This window comes from Tamandua tetradactyla, chromosome 5, assembly GCF_023851605.1.
Source record: "Tamandua tetradactyla isolate mTamTet1 chromosome 5, mTamTet1.pri, whole genome shotgun sequence".
Classification (NCBI taxonomy): Eukaryota; Metazoa; Chordata; class Mammalia; order Pilosa; family Myrmecophagidae; genus Tamandua; species Tamandua tetradactyla.
In genome coordinates, this window is record NC_135331.1 from 117499886 (window position 1) to 117525576 (window position 25691).

Below are 25691 nucleotides of genomic sequence, written 5' to 3' on the forward strand. Positions count from 1 at the left end.
GTGTACCTCAATATATATTATTGATTTGCTTATTATTAAGAAGATAGTAATTCTGGTTTCTTGAATTTAGAAAGGCATTGGAATTTGACTTTTTTGCATAAGTTCAGAAAAGTCCCTGTGGTTCTAGGCACCCACAACACCATCTTTACCTCTCAGAGAAACACATATCTTACCCTTCCATATTTTAATACTCCATGATAACTGGGTTACATTGATCTTAATCAACATAAAAGTATAAATGTCCGCATTATATCAACCAGACATTGTTGAGGAAGTTTTGTTGTATTTTATTAGTCTGTCTTCTTCCACATTAGATGATTTCTATAAAAAATAAAGATTTAGACAAATGCATAGGCAAACAATTTTAACATGAGTTTCACTTTTCCAAAGGACTTTCAAGATGATATTGATGCCACTGCTTTTTCAGAATGCCACATGTGGTTCTCTGGTACATTGTCGCCATCCACCTATAAAATCAGAAATTTTTATCAAGTATTTGAACTCTGTTGAATGTGGTGTTTTATCAGAAAATAAGAAGTAGAAAATTAATGTGCATGGTACATATTTACATTTGCTCTTAGTCAAAAGGCTGAGAAGCAATGGCACATATTTACATATACCACCTCTATAGTCTTAGTAACTTACTCTTATGATTCTAAGGATAAGATGAGATCACTGAAGAATGATTATGAAAGCTTTCTGTAATTGCTAATGATAAATCATTCTGAAAATATGTTTACAAACAGCAACAATAATAAATTGGTATGTGAAGATTTTTATACCTGAACTATAATTTTACTTGTTATATATCTCAAAAGAGGGACCAACCTGACTCAGTATTTTCACAAGCAGATATCATTAAGTCAATAAAGCATAATGTTTATGTCAGTTAATATGTAATTATCTACAATTACACATAATTATAATTATATAATATACATATTCTCAACACTTTGTTAACTATTCTTCCCTGTCATAATTCTGCTCAGTCAGTTGTAATATGCATGGGTTTGATTTTTTTAAAATCAATTCTAATGTGTACTTATTGAAGCTTAAACATTTGAAATCAGGATGCTTTTCATAATCAGCATCCCAAAATGTGCTAATTATTTCTCTGTTATAGTGAAAAGTTTTTATTAAATATATGGTATGTCTTACAACAAATTTTGTCTCATGGATAAGGAAGTAGATATATTCTACTACCACATATCTAGAGATTTTTGTGTACAGAAGTCTGTATTAACCAATTCGCCTCCATGATCTTTTATGCATCCATTTATTTATTTTTCTATGAAATATTTATGAATGCTTATTATACCTTAATCATTAAATGCTAGGATGTAGAGGCCACAGAGTTCTCTAATATTAGTTAGTTTTGTTTTCAAAGACCAAATTTTGAATTATGAACATGTATCTGAGTGTAAAATACATGGAAGCAATGATTTAACTCATCTAAAACATATTAAACCAGGCTTGCTTTCTTAAATGAAAATCAGACCAAAGAAAACAGCACTAAATCACATAAATAGGTTCTATCAAGAATCAAAATTGTCTCAGAGGTGACTCAGATGCAGATCTTATACTTGACCTAAAATTCCAGTTTTCTTTATTTTAAACTTCATCTAAAGTAAAGAAGGAAAATCAAACTAATACAATATTATTGTGATATACTTGAAATGGCCTTCAATATTATGATGCCCTGGGTTTTTACGGAACTAGTTGCCTTCCTAATTACTGAAAATATTTTCAGATGTTATTCTATTATTCGTACATATACACATGATATAATACTTGTGAACTCAATGTCCTAATGTCTTTATTCATGGTGAGGGTCACATCTACTTCAGATTGAGGTGGAAGAATGGATAATAATTCTGTTGGCATGTGTCATGGTTAGGGACAGGTGTCAACTTGGCCAAGTTGTGGTACCTGTTCATTTGATTGGGCAAGCGCTGGCCTGTCTGTTGCAATGAGGACATTTCATAGGATTAGGTCATGATCACGTCAGCTACATCCACAGCTGATTCCATTTGTAATCAGCCAAAGGGGAGTGTCTTCTGCAATTAGTGATGCTAAATGCAATCATGGGAAGCCTTTTAAGGAGGACTCAGAGGAGACAGGTTGCATTCCTGCTTTGGCTGGTGAGCCTCTCCTGTGGAGTTCATCCAGGCCATCCATTGGAGTCATCGGCTTCGCAGCCTGCCCTGTGGATTTTGGACTCTGCATTCCTATGGTCATGTGAGACACTTTCATAAATTTTATATTTGCAAGTGTTCTCTGTTGATTCTGTTTCTCTAGAGAACCTTAACTAATACAGCATGAAACCAAAACATGTCTTGACCTTCCCCAGTGACATGAAGTCCTCTAATACCACATTATCATCACTGCTTTTTTCTACACCTATTCTTTAGTGTCAAGTTGTTTAATTAATTAATTACTTCATTCACTCATTCATTCAGACAATATTTATTTAACGTTCTATTTTAGGTGCTGTGTTAGACCCCCAGGAATTTTTAGATGAATACATGTTCTGTCTTTAAAGATACACTTATGTGGAGACAGACATACGACCAAATATTTCAATCATTAATTCTCATGACCTTAATGTCACTGCTAGGCTACTTATTTCCAGATCGACATCTCCAGGGCAGACCTTTTCTTTGAACTTAACGTCGGTATAAATAAATAAATATCTATCTGACAACTTCATTGGGGCTAACCTGACCAAGACAGAATTCCTCTTACTTCCCCAATTTTCCTTTCTCAGTGAATGAATCAATCTACTTGAGGCGGAAACTTAAGGGTAATACATGGTTTCCTTCCTCTTACACATCCAAATCCAATCCTTCATTAAATTCTGTCATTTCTACTTCTTGAGCATCTCTCATATCCAGTTCTCTACACCTCCGTTGTCAACACTCCAGACTCAGCTACAAATAGCTCTTGCTTGGGTTACTCTCATATTCTCCTAGATTGTCTTTCCCATAAATTCTCCACTCAGAAAAACATCTTTTGAAACATGGATTAGATCATGCTAGCTCCTTCAAAATATGTTTTTTATAATTATTATTTTTTCCTAGCTCCTTTTTAAGTAACTTTTAATCATGTTCTTTTCCACATGGAGAATATCTAAACCAGAGACCCTGCAAAATCTGGCCTATACCTGCTCCTCCAAGCTCTTCTCATGCCATTCTCTCCACTACTCGCCAGTGTCCAGTGCAGTGACTTGTGCATCCTCTTTCCCACAGGGGCGGGCCTGCAATGCTAATTTTTCTGCCTGGGATATGCTTTTCTCCCAGTTCTTTGAATAGATGATTTTTTTTCTTGCTTCAGCTATTGCCTAAAATGTCTAACGTAGCCCCCAAACTTTCCACCTCTCACTACTATTATTTTTTTCTAAGGCCTCCATTTCTTTCTGGCATGGCAAATGTCTCAATTTGTGATCATTTTAAATTATGTGTTTTGTTTATTGCCCCAAACCCTCAATAGACTCTAGGCTACATGAAAACAAAGACTTTGTCTATCTTTTTCACTGTTTCTTTTTGTTACTTGTTTTATAACCTTGTCTAGCACAGTGCCTGGCACGCAGTAGAAACTAACATTTGTTAAATGAAATTCATACATACACACATGCATCCATAAAGAATAAATAAGCAGGTAAGGGTGCAGCTGGTTGGGAAGATTTCTTAATCTTTTGTAGGCATTACAGTTGTTATTGCATTATGCTATACAGTTCAAAAATATGGAAAACTTAATAATGCCATTCTTGATGAGGCAGAGATTCAAACAATATGGGGGATATGAATATCCTTTAAATTAGTAAGTTCAAATATAATTGATTTAAATCACTTGAGAATCCCTAACAAGGAGAAGAAAAGGCCAATGGTTATTAAAAAGTAGATTGTAATAAAATCTTTTGCAACTAAAGGAAATAAATAAGCATAATCTTCATTATTGTGTTTACAATATATGTATAGAAAATCATTCAATGTTTAAAAGGTATATGAAGTAATTATTGTCTACCAAGGGTAAGTATTAATTAAAGAAAAAAACTGTTTATCAAGAGGGCATAGCAAAATTTTAGAATCCTGACTTTCTACTTTCCTTTTTATGTTTTCTAATGCATCTATGGTTATATTACTTTTTCATTCCTACTACTATAGTATTTGAGCATTCTTTTTTTTTTTTTTTGTCTTGATCAGTCTTCACGGAATTCATCCATTCTGTATTAGAAATTAACATGCTTTCCTTTGGGGATGGGAATGAAAATGGTAACACAAAGAATTAAAATATGATGAGCATTTATTGGATGTTTACTATATGCCAGGTATTATCCTAGCGGCTTTGCAAGTTCTTAGTGATTTAATTCTAGCAAGAAACACTATGAGTTAGGTTCTTTTACAATCTCCATTTTATAGATGGGGAAACAGAAGCAAAGCAAGGTTACATAACTTGCTCACAGTCTCATATTTAGGGAACACTAGAGTCAGGTTTTGAAATTGGGCAATCTGGCTCACAGTCTTTGTCATCAACTGCCACACTTAGTTTTTACTTCTATAATTATGTCCCATGTTTCTCCTTTTAGTCATCACCACTTTTATGTAAGAGAAAGGTCTGAATATGCTATAGATATATTCTAAAGATATCAAGATTGTGAAGGTAGAGAAGAAAAAAAGGTAGCAACAGTTAATGCAGGAGTGGCCAATTAGGATTTTGTTAAACTCTTTGGGAACCATTAGCATTTCTGCTGCAACATTTGTAACTTTGATTAGCAAAGAGTCCCTCTCCAGTTAAAAACTGATAAATGAGGAAGTGTTTTCCTTAGACGAGAGAGACTGTAAAACCATGAAATTTTGTAGTAGAGGAGAACGTTGACTCCCTCTTTTTTCCAGATTTTTTTCTTTTTCTCTCCTCACTCTTTTGGTCAGCAAAAACTGAAGATCCAATGGGATGACTGATTGGGAGGAATTCTTTGCTCTCTTGGATTCATTCACTCATCCATTATTTATTAAACAAATATTTATAAGCATCTACTGTGAGCCAGGCTCCATGTTAGGCTGGGTGTTCAGTGATGAAGCGAGTCATGGTAAAGAAAATCTTTATTTTGATTTGTATGAATATATAAAACACGCACATACACATGCAAAATTGTGCTTATAGTTTTTTGATTTAAATACTTCATATCTACTATTTATTTAAACTTCTTTATTTATATCAGGTAATTATTTTACACAACCTCTATGTATGTATGTAATTACACAATGTCATAAATGTTATGAAGGAAATGAATAGATTCGGTGACATAAAACCAATAATCAATGGTTAGAACTACTAGAGGGGCCATAGTGAGTCCTGGGTGAGAAGAGAGGCAAAGGAGAGGTAGTTTAGTGATATTCCTGACTTTGAAAGAGACAAAAGGGTCTTGAAGTCCCTGTGCTACCCATGCTACTGCACAGAATCTTTGGTCTGGATTAAGGGACCTCTGCTTTGCAGCCATGTCTTGTGTGGGTGGTCAAATATCCATGCATCGAGCTGCTGAGGGAGCACTCCAACATCTTCATGTTACAAGGAACTAAAAATACCAGCACAGAAATTGGTGAAATCTAAAAGACATTTAGTTCACAAGCCTATGTTGTGGACATGCTGTGAAGTGATAGAAAAGAAAAAGTGCCTCTAACTGCAAAGCTCTGAGCCTAATTGGGTAGAATAAACAGATGCATGAGAAATGACACCAGAGGCAATGGACCAAAATGTGCAAAGAGAGCCATTATACATGGAATAAACAGAGCACAGTTGAGCTCATTCTTTTTAAAGGAAATGAGTTAGAGACATGGCATTTACTTAATTGATGGTGGAAGCAGTAAGAATATATTTAGATGGACACTGAAAATAAGGGTTTAAATTTAGAAAGACAAACAGAGAACGAGGTTGTAACTTCTAGTGAAAGAGAATATAGATAAGGTAAAGCTTTCAGAAGTATTGTTAAAATGCTACTGATGTTCCTCTGGTGTGCAAGTACCCCAGTGCAAGACACAAACACTAGGCATCTTGTGAAATAACCAGTGTCACTGTTATATCTTAGTCAATATTCCTAGTACAAAAAAAAAAAAACCCCACAAATCAAAACCTTCCATTACAAGATCCGAATCCCAATTTTTTATCCAGCACAAAAGGCCTTAGAACTTTCAGTGTGCTATGAAAAACAATTAAACAAAGATGTTTTGAATTTCTAAGTGCCAAGGAACCATCAGGCTGTAGGACTGCAAAGATGAAACATGATCCTTTCCTTATAAAGCTAGAAGTCTAAAGCGAGTCAGAAAGAGATGCAAACAGATCATTTTATGCAATGTAGTATGGGGAAATGATTGGGGGGCTACAGCAATGCCACCCCAGAGGCTGAATAGGAGAGGCCAGGGAACACTCCTGGAGAGAGGGTCATTTGGTTGAGAATTAATACCACAACAAACGAAAAGGAAAAAGAAAGCTGTAGATGGAGCAGGTGCAATTGCTACCCTTGTTGGTGTTGGCGGTAGAGTGAATGTCCAGAAAAATACTCTCGGGCGGGCCATGGTGGCTCAGCAGGCAAGGACGCTTGCCTGCCATGCCAGAGAACCCGGGTTCGATTCCCGGTGCCTGCCCATGTAAAAAAAAAAAAAAAAGAAAAATACTCTGGCTTTTCCCTTTTTCCCAATCTAGTCTCCTATCAGTGCCCCCACCTATCACCCACTATTAGCAGAAGCCAGCTGGAAGCCAGCTGAGACACCTGCCAGAGAAAGGATGCTTCAGGGGTCAAAGCCTCCACTTCCATTGAGCCAAGGGAAAGGCAAGGAATGGATCCGAGGGAAAACATGCCCAGGACCAGCCCAGAATCTAATTAAAACAGCTAAGTTATGGAAATCACAGAACAATTCCAGTGAAAAAAAGGAAGCCTATTTATCGAGGGTCGAAATCTTAGAAAGTTTGAATATAGGAAAAATATCTTTCCCCCCTTTTTCTGCTTTGCTTGGCTAGAAAAGCATTGGTAAATGGGAGCAAACACAAATGAAAAATTAGCTTTAATTTGGCTAGAACCTCCCACCAGAAAAGACCAGTCAATTTTCTTCTCTAAAAAAATTGCATCTTATTATCTTATTTCATAAAACTTTGTCTACATGTAAGATTTTCTGCATGTTGTGCTAGTGTATTTTATGCTTATTAGCTTAAATTATCAAGCTGGCCTGACACTGAGATTTGGGATTTGTTTTGAGTCTTTGTACATTTAGTGACCTACAGTATTTTGATAAATGCCATTGCCTAAAACTATTCAGTAGGAAGTTTGGGCACCATCTGTGTTTGTTTCTGTAGGAGCAGTAACTGCCTAAAGAAAAATCTGATGCTCATTTCAAAGATGCTGTATAAACACAATTCAAGATGATGTCTTTAACATAATTATTCCACCTTTCATTCACCATGCTTTATGGATTTCAAAGTGATTTGATATGCTTTCACTTAACAGATCTTCACAAAACTGGTGTTAGTTGTGTATGGGCTTCTAAAAGATAAAAAGGCTCAAAAAAAAACACACTGAAATTAGGGAGGTTTTTTGGAGCAGACTGTTAAAAAAACATATAGTCTCACCTCTTGTTGATACTAACAGAAAATACTTACTGAGTACCTTCTCTGTTCCACAAATTTTTCTAAGTGCATCACATGTATTATTTAATCATTAGAACAATTCTATGAAGGAGTTATTATTGTGTTTCCCTTCTAAGGATAGGGACACTAAGCACAGGGTGGCTAACTGACAGGCAAATAAAAGATTTGAGCCTAGGCAGTCTAACAACTTAATGTTTCTCTTAAGTAGCATATTCTTTATTTATCTCGTTAAGTTTGCTATCCCTTTAATTACATGGACATATATTTCCACTGGGTCTTTTTCTTCTTCTAAAATGTGCATATAATCCAGTGGTGTGCTAGTAAACTGGCTCTCTACATAAGAAAAGAGGGCCCTGATTCGTCGCATTTGTAAATTTCCATGGGTAAATAATTCTGCCAAGGTGCACTTTAACCTACCACCAAGCGAGGTCAGTGAATGCAGAATTGAGAAGAGCTGTGCACACTCAGCTCTTAGCTGGCTCCAGCACACTGCTGGCTAACCAATATTACTACTGGACTCTAGATGACATCTGCATCAAGGGTCTGATTATCCACACTTGAAATATTCTTGAAATAATAATTCACCTTATTTTCAGTTGTGTAACACAACCCCATGTGAATGAAACTATTTGGATATATTCACCTTCAATCATGCTTATAAAGAATGATGTAATCATGTTCATTTTTGGTACATTTCTGACTAATGATTGCTAGGCTTATTTGGGGTGAAACAATCCCTTAGAATCTAGGACGGTAGACGGAGGCAAAAGAAAGTGTAACTACTCCACTCATTTCGTGGTAGATACATGCTTTCAGGTTGATGCCAAACATTTTCCCAGCCATAGTTCAGCATGGTTAGTGTGTAGTGAATATGGTTACAAAGATCTGGATTAGCTGTTTGGACATTTTAGGGTTTGGCTTGGTCCAAGTCACAGTTCCATGTGTCTGTTACAGTATATAAACAACTTGAGTGTTCCTTGACTAGTCCTTTATGGGGGGGTGGTCATTTATTTAAGCCCCCCTCCCCAGCCGAGGGCCATCAGCTGACCCAGAAGCAATCAATGTGGATGCACAATAGGGATTCCCTTGGATGAAACCAAGGCTAGGATTAGGGGCATCCTGTACCTCGGTGAGTTGCTTCTGCCCGATCTGATCTCCATCTTCTCAACTCACCAGCACCTTCTTCTAATACCACAGTGTCTGTTTTTATTATCAGAGCTTGCCTCATGTTGAAGACGAAATGACTGAAACAGCACCCCATGATGCCTTCCACTTCCCCCTTTGTTCCTCAAAGCACTGAATGCATACATGGATAATAAATCAAAGCTCTCTTTCTGTCATCAGCTCACCTTTCTCTTTCCTATGAATATTTTGTTTTCTTTCCATTCTTTCTACTCACTATTATTTTCTTTTCCTCTATGAAACTGCCTCCAAAGTTTTATTGCGGGAATTTGAATATCTCCTGTCTTCCCCCTAAAAAACAAGGAAACAAACAGCTAAGAGGCTTGGCTGGGGAGACGTAATACAGAGCAAGAAAAAGTGATCTATTAGGGCATCAAGTCTTTAAAGCTCTATTAAGAACCCAAACCAAAATAATGACAAAACAACCCTGTCCTACAAAAAAGCAAGTCAGCAGATGGAGCGTGGGAATGCTTACGAAACCTTACTACTTCCTGTGTACAAGGTGGATGACTTTGCCTGCCCCTACTTGGAGCAACTTGTCTGAGAGGAGGGGTTAACCAGCTGTTCTGGGCATAAGCATGGATGGTGTAAACTTCCCTGCTGCTGAGATGCTTGCAACTTCTTTGCCTTTTCCACTTTCTTACTTGCACTTCAGACTTTTTATTGGAAGAGAAAAGGATCAAAAGTTTATTTTTATAAGCTAATGATTATGACAATCTTTGCCAACCCATTGGTTCTGGGACAAAAAACAAACAAAAATTCTCATAGGTAAACTATTTGATCCTTCACAGGGAGACCTGAAATCTGCCCCACAAACCAAGGTATAATGAAAAAACCAAGTAAATCCAAACATTGCACGTATTTAACAAACAAATATGTATTATGCATATTCTAGCTCCCATTCTCTATGCTAAAGAGTTCTGAATCCAAATTTGAATAAAACTCAGATCCTGCCTGTGGGCGGTTTATAGTCTAAAGTGCATTTACTAGCTGTGATTAAATTTTTTCATCATGGATATTAATGTTAATCTGTAATAATAAACAAACTTCCAAGCAAGATTCTAAACCTGACCTTCACGTAGAAACATCATAGATCTATTAGAAGATAATCGAACATTTCCAGATATTTATTGTTATAAGTTTTACTATCTTTTCCAAACCAATGCAGTTAGGAATCTGAAATTCAGAAAAAAAACTTAAAGGCATGTTTTATTTCGAACTAAAAAAGGAAAAGAAAGAATTTTGTTTCTCCTCCGTGATCTTTCATTTAAAAGTTCACCTCTTCTTTGAAGTCATTCTTTTAAATTCCAGTTCGAAATAACCTCTTCTTTATGAATCTGCATATCTTAATATATTAATATATCAATACTTGCCACATACATTTAAATTCAGTGGGTGTTAACCATAGTACACATCAAAATCACTTGTGAAGGTTTAAAATAAAATCACAGTTCCAGGCTCCAATCTCAGAGACCGATTTCTTTCATATAGGCAAGGTCCTGGCATCTGGATTTGAAAACCACACCGTTGGTGACAGATGATGTGGACCTCCGGTTAAGAACCACTATGCAAATTACACTATATGGCGTAATATCTTATTATAATAGCACATGATCCATATTTGTACTATTATATTCTTGTATCTCCGAGTAAACTATAACATCTTTTGGCTATGGACATTGACTTATTTTTGCTTTGTTTTCTGCAGCACAGAACATAATACACTGCACTAGTAAGAACTAAGAATAAAAAAAAAAAAAAGAAGTGTTCGTGCTTTTTCTTTAAAAATAAAATGCTAAAAGACAAAAAGGAATTTCCTTTTAATAAGTTCTTTATAATACTAGCATATTTGCTTTTCTATTCTTATTCTTTATACTGTGATATAAAAGATGTGATTATGAGCAAATATCATTTATTCAATTTTATTTAACATTGCTTTTCAGAAAGGTTTCCAAGTTAGGGCAATCCCCAGAGAATTTCAGAGAAGAATATTATCACTCATTTGGGGGAATTAAACTTACATTGGTTGAAATTCAAGTTCTCTTCTTATTTGGGCTATTGGGAAGAAGAAAAAAAAGAAAAGAATAAAAGTATGTAAAATGCATGGCTCTCAGTAATCATGCAATATGTGATAGCTAATATAAATGTAAGATAATAGGAGGTTCTTTCTTTTTACCCCAAGAATTTTCCTCAGCCTTCTCATTCTGTCCTTTATATTTTGATAATCAGCTGCTTCCAGAGACATCTAGTCATGGACTGTTAGAGCTAGAGAGAACTGTTGAAATGATTTAGTTCCCTAATCTTCATTTTTGCCTGTGAACAAATTTAGGGCTAATAGCTAAGGTGATTCATATGCATTCGTGGGATTCAAGCGTTCTGCCTTGCAGAGCTGTTACAGGGGTCAACAAGACAGCTCAGGTAAAGCCCTCAATTCAGTACCTGGCATAAGCTAGTCACCGAACAAATCATAGTTATTACCATTAAAATATTAATATTAATAGCTTGAACTGCAATCTAGTTCTGCTGACTTTCAGCTCAGTTCAATGCTCTTTTCCTGTCTCTTAAAATGCAGAGTTCTTATAAAAACCCAGTTATGACAGCTGGGAAGAATAACAAATTAGACTCAGTGACAATCTTTAAGTATATTAATTAACACCAAGAAATGATAAAAAACAGAAAACAGGAAGACAGTATATCACCCTCTGGCACAGACTGTTAGAGAATTGAGAGTTGTCTGGATTCAGGTTTGCCCACTGTGTGTAGGCCATACTATTTAACCTCTCCAACCCTTACTTTCCTCAACTGTAATATGGGGCAATAAAACACCTGCCTCAGGGTTACTATGAAGAATTAAGTGTGCATAAAAGCATTTCAAAGTCTCTGACAACAAGCAAGCTTCCAATAAAGATTATTCATTATTATTATTATTTCATTATTATTTGTAGAAAAGGTTATCATCATTTGTCATCTACACCAGGACATGCCTGAGGATGAAATGCTCTGCTATTAATAATCACACTTGGATAACAGTTGTATTGCCTACCATACATTTTCTAGCAGATTCCTAAGGAAGTGTTATATTGTGTAGGAGGTTTACAATGCAAGGTTTGGAGGGATGTTAGGTATGGGTTAGACTCAAATTGGGCACAAAAGAAGTACAGTGCTGCTTTCTTCCAAATTCCTCTGAGACAAAAGAGAAGGAGGCATTGCATACTATCTATAAATGAACCAAAATCTTTCTCCCTAAGGTCATGTCCTAGGAAATGCACTTTCTTTTATTTTTTTCTTAAATATAAATTCTTATTTACGTACTTTCAAAAAAACATTTTGAAATCTATTACATGATCATCATTTTTATGAAACTACAAACTGATTAATGCTCTCTGAATTCACTGTTTCTAATACAAAGAAGTGTAAAGAAGAAAACAGAAACTTCTCTTTCAAATCATTGAAATCCATCCATCCATCCATCCATCCATCCATCCATCCATCCATCCATCCATCCATCCATCTATCCGTCTCTCCTTTTGTTTCAGAAAAGATTCCAGAAGGGAACAAATAATTATGGTTTTATTCTACTGTGCTTTGTTCCACTCTATTCCATTCCGCCCATTCCATTCCACAAATATTTATTGGAAATTCACTATATGTCAGCCCTTTCACCTATAAAATTGAATCCTTCCCCAAACAAGTGAACACTTGAGAAGGACATAGTATGGTAATTCTTTGGACAAAAGCTATTTAAAAATTCATCACCTATGGTGGACATTTCCTTTCAAACAGGAACTTCTTGGTTCTTGCCTCGCTTGTTATCAGCAGTAGTGATATTGAACATACATCATATTCATTGATATTTATTTCCTCATGGATAGATTTTTTTGTTTTATTTTTTGCTGTGTAATACTGGAATGCCTAACCCCATGTTCTGGCAATAAAATTCATGAAAATCCTGTGCATAGGAGAATCAACTCATTACTGCCATGCTGTCATGATGCAAAATAAAGACAAAAGGGTTTCTCACTTGTCTGAGATTAATTTAATGTCTCACCTAACTTCTATCTTATGCAAAGAGCTGCTTCATCCATTTAAGTATATCTGTTTGGCCCCAAAATGAAGTGTTCTGTACCTGTCATTTAAGCAAAGTTCATAAAGGAAATCACAAATGGATGATGGGACTCACCTTTATTGTAAAAAGCATCGAACCTCCAAATAGCCAGTGTCAGATTTATTCCAGCTTTTGTTTTTTCTGTCACACATCTTCACCTACAGTCCCAGAGGAGCAGAACAACTTTGAAGCATTACGTATTCACACATCTAGACATCCATAAGGCATTCCCAAATGGGATATCAATTCAGTTCATGGCAAACTTAGCAGCAGCAGCAGTTGTCAAACATACTCAAAACAAAATAAATTATCCATCCAACCTCTTGTACTTAAGTGCTTTTCATATTCTGTGTTTTAGAAAAACAGTTTAACTTTAAGCAGCATTCTAGTTATGATCAGTCTCTCCTGAGGAAGATTTTTTATGAGATTGAATGAAGATAATGACAACCATTAGTCATTGACATTAGCATAAGGCATGAGGCACACTGCAATATTTATAAGCAGCTAAGACATGACAGTAAAAATATGACTTCCTATAACTTGGGCAGGTTTCTGACTACAGCTGACTGCTATTTTGTCAAGTGAAACTGGTCTAAGTAGCGTAGTAGCATATTTAATGGCATGTTCATCATAAGACCTAATTGTTTTCCACCACAGGGTATGAAGCTTTATGTCCTCTATCAACCAAAAACAAACAGTCATACTGTGTAATGGCTGTTCAATTAATGTTTATGTGCTACTTTTACAACCTGAATTATTTGATGAATAAACTCTAAGAAGCCATTTCAGAACTAAGTTTAATGGAACCCCCAACTATTAAAAATTCCCAGGATTCTTATAGTATCTACAACTAGCAACTGGGGATATAGAAAATACATTGATATTCAAAAACTTCAACTCCCTATAAGAATGAAAAGAAATCCAATGTATGGAAGGAAGTCATCTATGTAGCTTCAGCTTTGTTGCCTTGAAATTGAAAATCAAAATGGGGTTAAAACAGAAATGCCAACCCAAATAAAAGTTTATTATACAAGAGAGGCTCAGCTTTTGCATTTCAATTGTTTTCTTAACTTGTAACTCCATGTCGATTGAAATGTCTGGTTTCCTTATATAAAATTTAGTAATCTGAAAAGTTCTAGTTGATTGGATAGATTAGCTCAATAGCTTCACTTTTGTAGAAACATTGTGAAATTACTGAAAATATATTTTCACTGGAAGATTGTCATTTTTGAAATTATGAGAAAAATATGATTTCTGTTTTTTGTAGTTATTTGGATATAGCAGTGCTAACATGCATCTACAGTTTTTCATTCTAAAACAAGAGTCATGATGTTTCTAACACTAATGCAATTAATTATCTCTTGTTGCCCTGAAGTTATTATACACAGGAAAAAGAAAAAGCAACAAGAACTCAAGAAATGAGAAGCAGAGAATATTTCCTTTTGGAATTATAGGATCTTTTCACACCATGCCTCATATTTGCAAATGCTGATGTATATATTTTAATATTACTGCAGCTGTCCTCTTCCTCCCCTCTTGTGCTTTAATATATTAATTGAGAAGTTTATAACAGAGACAAATGAGATGGGAAGTTTAAGAGATGCCAAACATTCCTGACATCTTTCTACCAGGAAAACAACTGAAAAATGAAAAACGTATCACCTGCGTGATAGAAGTATAAAGCTGGCTGATTTTGATTGTAAGGCAATGAGACTTTTGGTTTTTAGTTCATTTTGCATTTTTTAAACACCTTTTTCACAGTGTTGAATTGTTTTGAAATTGATTAATATAGCACTACAGTTTTAGTATTTATAATAAATAAAGGTGACTATGATGTTACAGTACATTAAGAAAAAATTCAGTGGAACAATTGACTTTATTATAGCTTTATATATCTTATTATTTGATGCTAAAATAACATTTATCATTTAATTGGATACAGTTTCTCTAATTTTACATATTGTTAGATAATAATTAATTTTCTAATTCATATTGAGTGTTTTTGAAGCCACTGAGCAAGTAATGGTTGATATATAATCTGAATGTGTTGGGTGGGCATTTGATGAACTCATCAGTTCATCCCATCAAATGGGATAATAAATCCTCATTTATTTCCAAAGTATGTTATCTCATACTTTTGTAGTGATTTTCGTATGTCAAAAATTAGTGCAGAGGAAAAATTGTATCAAGAATAAATTTACAGACTGTGCTTTGTAGGAAAATATTTTAGGAAATAGACTATTGGGAATAAGCCTTGGATATTATTATGCTAATATGGTAAAAGGCCAAATATAATTGGTGTTAAATGTAGACAAAACTACTGGGAAATACTTCAGTATTTTGTATTATAGTTTTTTGTCTAACTTTGTTATAAGGATGTATTTTGAAACGTAAGAGGTATTGCATTGCTTACGTTGTCCACAAAAGCAAAATGGAAGAGTAGCAATTTGTTGGCAGTTTTGGCAAATGTCCTATTTAGGGTTGATTAATAGGTCAATACATAATACTTATTTCTTAACTTTGTTGTTTTAAGGTAGAAAATATAAATTTCAAATCTGCCTAACCAATAAAGGATGGTAAATAAATGATAAATAGAAAATTCATGCAAAAATGTGACATACGTTCATTTTAAAATAAGAACATTATTCAATCACTACGATCTGACTATCTTTCTGAAAGAACAAGTATACCTAGCATAAAGACAGTGTGAAATGGACATTCTATGCAATAGAAATATGAATGTACTTTGTTTTTATTTTTAATCATGCATGTTATTAGTTTTAACTCTTCATACTTTCATTTCGAAATTCAGTTCCATCATAATACATAAGTCCTTAACAAATGAACAGACTGTGTCTCTCTTCAAATTTCTATTCTCAACTTTAAATTCTGCTTTCTTATCTATTCATGTTTTCAAGGTAATTAAAAAACAAAACAAAACAAAAAGAGGATTTTAGGAAAATGGTGGAGTTGGAAGCTCCAGGAATCAGTCCCTCCACCAAAACAACTATTGGACTGGCAGAAATTGTCTGAATCAACCATTTTGAAACGCTGGGGTTTAGGGAAACACTGTGCAGCATCCAGGGAAGAATTGCAGGAAGACGTTGGTGAATTGCAGTAAATATTGGGGAATTTCACCCTCTGTGTAGCAGCTACAATCTCCCATGTCCCAACCACAGGGTAGACAGCAGTCCAGAATCTTTATGTGGCTTAGTTGGTGCCAGGGAGGGCTATATGGACTTTGTCCTCCAAACTCTGGGTGTGTGTAATCTGATTGCTGATCACTGTTTCTGATCAGTTACATCAGAATGCTGGGGGGCTAGTTTTGAGGGTGGCCATCGCTTCAACCCCCTCTCAAGCAAAGGTGGAAGAAGAGCTTTAAACAGGAGTTACCTATTTGATTTTTTCCCCCTCTTCTCTCTTTCCATTCCATTTGGGGGCAAAAATAGTTTAGGAAAGTCGCAAATTTATGGCTCAAGCTCTCAACAACAACAACAACAGCAAAACATGAGGCAACCCCAGATGAATGCAAAAACTAGATTTCCAGAGACATAACAACATAATACTCAGAATGCCCAGTTCTCAATGAAAAATTACAAAGCACACAAACAAGCAGGAAAGCATGACCTCTTACAGGGGTAAAAAAAACAATTCCCCAGAAGCCATCCCTGAGGAAGTTCATACTTTGGAATGATTAGTCAAAGATGGTAAATCAATTGTCTTAAATATGTTCAATGAACTAAAAGAATCCATATATAAAGAACAAAAGGAAATTAGGAAAACATTGAACAAAATAAAGAGATGAAAAATTAAAAGGAATCAAAGAGAAATTCAGGGGTTCAAAGTATAATAATTGAAATGAAAAACTCATTAGATGGATTGAACAGCAGATTGAACAGACAGAGGAATGGATCAGTGAACTTGAAGACAAGACAAATGAAATTTTCTAATTGAGGAGCAGAAATAAACAATAATGAAGGCTGTTCTAGTTTGATAGCTGTTGGACTGCAACACACCAGAGACAGATTGGCTTTTAATAAAAGGGGATTTATTTTATTAGTTCTTCAGAGGAAAGGCAGCTAACTTTCATCTGAGGTTCTTTCTTACATGGGAAGGCTCTGGGTGATCTCTGCTGGTCTTTTCTCCAGGCCTCTGGGTTCCAACAACTTTCCCTGGAGTGTTTTCTTTCTGCATCTCCAAAGGCCTGGGCTGAGCTGTGAGTGCTGAGATGAGGAGTGCTGAGATGAGGTATGCTGAGCTGCTTGGGCTGTGCTGTGTTGCGCTCTCTCATTTAAGCATCAACCAATTAAGTAAAACATCATTCATTGCAGCAGGCACGCCTCCTAGCCAACTGCAAATGTAATGAGCAACAGATGAGGTTCACATACATTGGCTCATGTCCACAGCAACAGAACTAGGTGCCTTCACCTGGCCAAGTTGACAACTGAATCTAAATACCACATGTCCACCCCTTGTCAACTACACGCATCACCTCAAACAATATTAAGGTACAAAAAATTCTCTTCTGGCTGTGGATCTGTGAATCTCCAAACACGTTGTCTGGTGCCAATATGCAAAGGAGGGACAGTCACAGGATCCATATCCAGGAGAAATTGGAAAGAAAACCTGCAGGGCAGACACCACTGGATTTCAAAGTCTGAAAGTTCATTTATCCTTCAGCTTTAGAAAGTGGCAGTCCCACTCTTTCCAAGGGCCTATGCAGTGGCCTGCCTCTTTCCAAATCAACTTCAGGAACATTGAGGAGATCAACTTTTTCTTGGCTCCACTCTCTCCAGGCATCAGGGTCACACCTGGGCTCTCTGCCATTTCTGGGGTACATGCTCAACCTCTCCATGTGGTGGCAGCTAGGCTCTCTCCAGTCCCCCAAGGAGCATGCTTTACCTTCTCCAAGGCCTGAGGCTGCACAACTCTTCCACTGCAACAATGTGGGAGACTCAAACCCACCCTCAGGGTAAACTCACTCTCTCCGTGTATATGGGTGAGTCCACTCTCCTGGCCAAGGTTTCTTGGCTTCAGACCCGAGCTTCCATGGTTCTCACTCTGCAAATTCCAATTTTTCCCTTTTGTGTCCACCTCTGTCCAGGTTGGCAGTGGTTCCACTTACATCAACAGTCTCTTCAAGCACTCCAGGACTTCTCCATCATTCTCTTCACAGTTCCTCCAAAATCTCCCCCTCAGCCATCCAAAAAACATTCCAACTTATCTGGTATTTGCAAACCGCAGCAGCACCCCACTCCAGTGTGGGGTGTATTAGTTAGGGTTCTCTAGAGAAACAGAATCAACAGGGAACACTCGCAAATATAAAATGTCTAAAAGTGTCTCATGTGACCGTGGGAATGCAGAGTCCAAAATCCACAGGGCAGGCTGTGAAGCCAATAATTCCGATGGAGGGTCTAGACAAACTCCACAGGAGAGGCTCACCAGCCAAAGCAGGAAGAGCCTGTCTCTTCTGAATCCTCCTTAAAAGGCTTCCAGTGATCAGATTAAGCATTACTCATTGCAGAAGACACTCCCCTTTGGCTGATTACAAATGGAATCAGCTGTGGATGCAGCTGACATGATCATGATTTAATTCTATGAAATGTCCTCATCTCAACAAACAGGCCAGCACTTGCCCAACCAGATAAACAGGTACCACCACTTGGCCAAGTTGACATATGAACCTGCCCATGACAGTCCACCCCTTGTCAACTTGGCAGCTATACATACCACCTTAAACCATACCTAAGTTTTAAATAAAAAACAATAAAACACACATTTTTTCTTTCACCTAACAATACTCAACTGTCTTGCATATAACTGGAAACACATTAAATCTCTCCAGAATAGGGTGCAAATCCTTGGGTAACATTCATTCTGAAGGACTTGTGGGATACAGTCAGTATATTAACATATACTCATTAGCATCCCAGAAGGAGAAGAGAGATAGAAAGGGGCAGAAATAGAATTTGAAGAAATAATAGTCAAAAGCATCCCAATTCTGATGAAAATCATGAATTTATACATCAAAGAAGCTCAATGAACTCCAAGCAAGATAGACTCAAAGAGACCTATACCAACTCATTATAGGGAAGTTGTCAAAAATCCAAGCTTGAAGAGAGGATTTTGAAAGCAGCAAGAGAGAGAGGTGACTTGCCATATAACAGGGATCTTCATAAGATTAACAGCATATTTCTCATCAGAAACTATGGAGATCAGATGACTATGGGATGTTTACAGTTCTTAAAAAAAAAAAGCTGTCAACCAAGAATTCTATGTCCAGCATTATCTTTCCAAATGAAGGAGGAATTAAGACATTTACAGATAAACAAAAGGATGAAATAAAATGACATTAGACAGTAATTCAAAGCTGTTAGAGAGAGAAAGAAAATTGGTAAAGGTAACTATATAGGGAAATATAAAATCCAATAGAATTACACTTTTAGTTTGTAACTACTTCTCATTCCCCAGCCCCTCATATGTCTTAACAGGCAAATGTGACCTATGTGAATGGGCATGTAGTGTATAAAGTTGTAATCTGTGCCAACTGAAAGGAGGAAGGACATATATATATGAGCAGAGAGTTTCCATACTATTGAAACTCAGTTGGTGACAGTCAAACAAGCTTGTTACTAGTTTAAAACCATATAGCTGATAAGGGTTTAATATCTAATATATATAAAGAACAACACTGAACAATAAAAAGACAAACAATTCAATTTTAAAAATGTGACAACAATTTGAACAGACATTTCTTCAAAGAAGATATGCAAATGGCCAATATGTCTATGAAAACATGCTCAACATCATTAGCCATTAAAGAAATGAAATATCATTTTATACCCAGTAGGATGGCTACTATTAAAAAAAAACAAAACAAAATTGAAAATAACAATTACTGGCAAAGATGTGGAGAATAGGAACCCTTGTACATTGTTGGTGGGAATGTAAAATGGTGCAGTCACTGTGGACAACAGTTTGGTGATTCTTCAAAAAGTTAAACCAAGAATTACCATATGACCCAGCATCCTACTACTAGATATATATCTTAAAGAACTGAAACCAGAGACTTGGGCAGATATTTATATGCTGATGCTTTTTGCAGCATTATTCCCAATAACCAAAGGCAGAAGCAGCCTGAATGTCTATTATCAAAGGAATGGACAAACAAAATGTGGCGTATTCATACAATCGAATATTATTCATCTACAAAAGGAAGCAAAGTGCTGGTACATGCTACAACATGGATGAACTTTGAAGACTTTATGTTGAGTGAAATAAGCCAGACATGAAAGGACAAATATTGCATGATTTTTCTTACCTGAAATACTTATAATAAGCAAATTAACAGAGACAGAAAGCAGAATAGTGGTTACAAGGGAAAGGGGGATGGAGGAATGGGGAGTCATTGCTAAATGAATATAAGTTTTTGTTTAGGATGATTAAAATAGTTTTGAAATAGATAGTGGTGAAAGTTACACAGTATTATCAATGTACTTATTGTCAAAATAACTGTCCAGTTATAATTGTTAAAATGATCTTTATATTATGTACATTTTGCCACAATTAAAAATAAAACAAATTACTAAGAAAATGTCAAACAATAAAGCAACTACTATACCTAAGAACCATGTGTCTTACAGGTTGGATACTTTTAGTTTGATTTTGTCTATGGTCTAAATGCAAATAAAAACTATCAGTTATATACATATAAAGTATTTTAGAACTGAAGTATGTCTTATTTTCACTACTTGATAAGTCTATGAAATTGACTGAATTCACTGCAATACTTTAATGTTAACAATCAACTTATTTTGAGAAATATTATATCTCTGCAGTAAAAATGAAATTTAATTAGAAAATCAACAAAATGAAGGACTTACATTTTGGCATTCCTAAAACAAATTCAGCTTCAGAAGGGACAGAAATAATGTCCAATTAGATATTTATTAAATATCATTATCAAATAATTCATCTTTGTAAGTAAGTACGTGCTCCAGAAATATTCTGTAGGACATCAAACATCTTATTTTCATTTGGTATGGACATTGTAGATATAATTAAAGCACCTGTCACTTGTACTGTATCTCTAGATGCTTGCTTCTCCACCACTGGGGGAAAAAAGTCATCTCATCTTCAAATACGTATTTATTTGTTCCACTATTTGCAAAGTAGGTGTTGTATCTTATTTACATATTAAGTCTTAATATTTTAATTAGTCACATTTTAATGCAAAAGAGCATTTCCTGATCTCAGCAGTTAACCAGCAATCTGTAAGGTTGTGAGCCCTCATGGCCTAAAGTGAAGCAGAGCTGAGCTATATGATCATATGAATAAAAATTCAGGAGCTTGTGTCTAATTCAGGAATGAGGTTTGACCTAGAAACCGAATAAGATGAAGACTCTCAAATATGCTTCTTTTATATTGGGAAAGGAGACACTATATTTTGTGCATAATATACTATGGCAGATAATTGTAAAACAGCGAAAAATCTGTATTGATTTGCTATGTATTGCTTTGATAGTAGGTTTGTGACAAAATGGATATTTCTGGGTCCTTGTAATTCACTTTAGCAATAAAGGTGGATAGGGATAAATTGGACCAAATTGCAAAATTCTTCCACATGACCACACTCATATGGAAGAATCCCAAGTCTCTGTTTGAACCATTACATGAAATTGTTTAGTAAATTAAATTAAGATCAACTGCCAAACTGTTTAATTTTGAATAAAACCCTCTGGGATCTTTTCCTCAAAAGCAGGGTGCTTGTTTGAAAATTAGAAAATTACTGTGACTTACTTTGGCTTTTGCAAACAGAGCCAAAATTAGATTTTAAAACTCACAGAGCATTTCAAAAGCTCAATTATTCAATAGCTCTAAAGTACTTTTTTCAATGGAAGGACTAATATAAGTATTAGAAAAACAATGACCAAAGCTAAGATAATTCTTATCTAGCGGTAGAATAATAAACTAATTTTCTTTCTTTTGAAGTTCTTGTGGTTGTAGGTGCTAAAGAAATAGTGGAGCTACAATTTTTATATATTTGAAACCAAAATTATTATGCTTCCAATTGTTTCTTACTGTTTTATACTTTTAGCTAATTTCAAGTCTGTTGTCTTTCAGTTCAAATCAGAAAAAAATATTGCTTAACTTAGATATAATAAATTCAGTGTATACTTTTGTAATTATTAGAACCTCAATTTTGAGCAATTCATATGCGTCTGACACCAATATGCTGCATTCTTGAGTATTCAATATTATAGCATGCCTTTAAGAGGCATCTAAATCACTGATTAAGGTTATGAGCAATTGTTCGTATATAGCAAAAATAAATCTCAATATATTTGGCTAACTTTTTTTTTATTGTATTATAAAACATATACAAAACAAGAAAGAAATAAGCAATAGTTTTCAAAGCACTCTTCAACAAGTAGTTACAGGACAGATCCCAGAGTTTGTCATGGGCTACCATGCGATCCTCTCAGATTTTTCCTTCTAGCTACTCCAGAATACAGGCGCTAGAAGGGATAAATATATATTTTAATCATCACAATATACTTTGTGTGTGTGTGTGCGAAATATAACACATATACAAAAAAGCAATAAATTATAAAACACAGCACCACAATTAGTTGTAGAACAGATTTCAGAGTTTAGCATGGGTTACAATTCCACAATTTTAGGTTTTTACTTCCAGCTGCTCTAAGAAACTGAAGACTAAAAGAGATATCAATTTAATGATTCAGCAATTATATTAATTTTTTAACCTATCATTTCTGTATAACTACACCATCACCTTTGATCTTTCTATCACTCTTTAGGGGTACTTGGGCTATGGTCATTCTAGTTTTTTCATGTTGGAAGGGGCTGTCAATAATATGGGGTAGGGAGATGGAACTATCTGATGTTCTGGAGAGCCTGGGCTCTCTAGGTTTTAGGACTTATCTGTTCCAGGGACCCATTTGGAGGTTGTATGTTTCTGGAAAGTTACTCTAGTGCATGGAACCTTTGTATAATCTTATATATTGCCATAGGTGTTCTTTAAGATTGGCTAGAATGGTTTTGGTTGGGATTTGGCAAATTATGATAGGTAGCAATGTCTAACTGAAGCTTGCATAAGAGTAAGCTTCAGAGTAGCCTCTCCGCTCTATTTGAATTGTCTCAGCCACTGATATTTTGTTAGTTACATTTCTTTCCCCCTTTTTGGTCAGGGTGGAATTGTTGATCCCATGGTGCCAGTGCCAGACTCATCTCTGGGATTCATCTTCCATGCTGCCAGGGAGACTTTCACCCCTGGATATGATGTCCTATGCAGTGGGGAGGGCAATGCTTTCATTTGTAGAGTTAGGCTTAGAGAAAGTGAGGCCACATCTGAGCAACAAAAGAGGACCTCCAGAAGTAACTTTTAGGCATATTTATAGGTAGGCTAAGCTTCTCCACTACCTACCTCAGCTTCACAAGAGTAAGCCTCAAGATCAAGGGCTTGACTTTTAGCTAACTTTGAATGGGCTTGATTCATCACATCAAATGATATGAAAGGTTTTATATCTCATACAACCTTTTCTGGTCTCTATTCTATCACCGGACACTCTTTAACACTTACAAAACTGAGACAAGTATCTTAGAAAAGTTATATTTTTCAGCCCAAGTTCTACCATTTATAATATATGACCTTGGACACATCTGTAATCCTCAAAATGCGTTTCTTTATCTTTAAATGAGGATACGAAAATTTGCTCTGCTTTCTCTATAGAATTCTTATGGCAATTAAATTTAAAATTATCTTAGAAGTTCAGAAAGTTATCAAGGGGCAACCAGAGGTAAAAGTCTCCCTGGCGATGTAAGGCGATGACTAGCAGGAATGAGCCTGGCCCTGGTACCATGAGATCAACAAGGCCATCCTGACCAAAAGGGCAAAAAGAAGTGTAACAACTAAGGTCTCAGAGGCTCAGAGAATTCAAATAGAGTTTAGAGGTTATGCTGGAGGTCACTCTTACACTAGCTTTAGTTAGACATTGCTACCTATTATAGCTTGGCAAACCCCAACAAAAACCATTCCAGCAATCCTGAAGGCCACCTAGGGCATTACGTAAGATTCTACAAAGGTTCCTTGCACTAAGGTAACTTTTCAAAAACCTGCAACATCCCATTGGGTTCCTAGACCGGATAAGTCCTGAAATGCAGAGGGGCCAGCCTCTCCAGAACATTAACTAGTTCCATCTCTGATCCCATAATATTGACAACCACTTTCAACACGAAAAAGTTAGAATGGGCATAGCCTGAATACCCCTAAAGAGTGGGAGAAAGATCTAAGGTGACTGTGGAATTATTCAGAGAAGGTAGGGTTTAACAAATGAGTATGAATGCTGAATGATTATATTGGTATTTCTTGTAGTTTCCAGTACCTTATAGCAGGTAGAAGTAACAACCTAAAATTGTGGGATTATAACCCATACCAAACTCTGAAATCTGTTCTACAATTAATTGTTGCAATGTGCTTTGAAATTTATCGCTTTTTAGTACATATATATATTATTTTTCATAAAAAAAGAAAAAAAGTTGATTGTAATGATAAATGCACAGCTATATGATTATATTGTGGACCACTGCACACTTTGAATGATGACATGGTATGTGAATACATAATATATATCAATAAAAATAAATTAAAGTTACCAAGATGCATATATATATGTATATATAATAATATACACAATACTTGCATCTTACATATAAAAAATTCACATATAAATAACACCTAAGAAATACTTTAAGACAAATAAAAAGGAGGTAAATTAATAGATGTTTTTTCATTTAGTTGTAGTTTATAAATGCATCCTTTCTATCTGGACCGGTTTACTAGCTACAGTAAAAAAGGTTAGCCTCGTCCTAGAGGAATCCAATTTTTGCTATTAGCAAGGTAATGCCTGGCTCCTCTTTCCCAAAATGTTTCTTGGATATCTTTGAACCAACATGGTATTCTTAACATTTTTCCTTATTATGTGACAGCTAGCAGTGAGTTTAGTTCAGCAGACTATTTAGCATCCACTGAATAATTTTTAGCTGCAAGTTTTCATGAGGACAAACACTTCTTCTTCAGTCTACTTCATTGAGTCACAGCCTGTCATTTCCTGTCTCATTTGCAGGTTAAAGTGTTTACTTGGGATGATGAGATGGGCATAGAATAAGTGATGGACAACTGTGTAGATTCAATAAATCACTTGGATCATACTTTGAAAATAACACCTAGAACTTAAATCCGATAAAATTTATTAATTGTTCTCCATGACTTCTAAGAAATCAAATCACCTCATTACCAAGTTTTAGTTATTAGTAATGAGCATTTTGTAATACTCTATAATAGACATCTACTTAATAATCTAAATACCACAAATACACATTAAATGTGTATTTGGAAACTTTGAAGAGTTATTGTTTCAGAAGGTTTTCTTTTTTTAGACAGTGTATGTCTGCCGAACTGTAGGAATTGATTAAAGGACAGATCTCTGAAACATCAATATAATTACAAAGCAGTTTTGCAAAATTACTTTGACATATCCTTGGAATGCAATAGATTTAGGGCTCTTAGTTTTTAATACTTTTGCATGGAGACATTTGTAATTCTCTTGAAGCATAATTTTGAATTAACATACTCTGTGAGAGGTTGGTGCAAAGTTTTGTTCTTTACTCAACTTTGGGCACACAGAAATTTCCGATATGTTAAAAAAATAAATCTGCTGGTAGAAGAGAAGGGAAATGCAATGGTTGA

General features: G+C 35.5%; 1 protein-coding gene across 2 annotated transcripts in view; it reads right to left on the reverse strand.

The window, feature by feature from the left end:
- Nucleotides 1–284: 284 nt before the first annotated feature.
- Nucleotides 285–25691, reverse strand: part of KHDRBS2 (KH RNA binding domain containing, signal transduction associated 2) — a 616081-nt gene continuing 590674 nt past the window's right edge. For both annotated transcript variants that reach the window (XR_013176184.1, XR_013176183.1), the window contains 4 exons: nt 12998–13080; nt 10839–10872; nt 9035–9108; nt 285–467 (listed from right to left, as the gene is read on the reverse strand). The gene's annotated coding sequence lies outside the window, so the exon portion shown is untranslated. The remainder of the gene's footprint in view (nt 468–9034; nt 9109–10838; nt 10873–12997; nt 13081–25691) is intronic.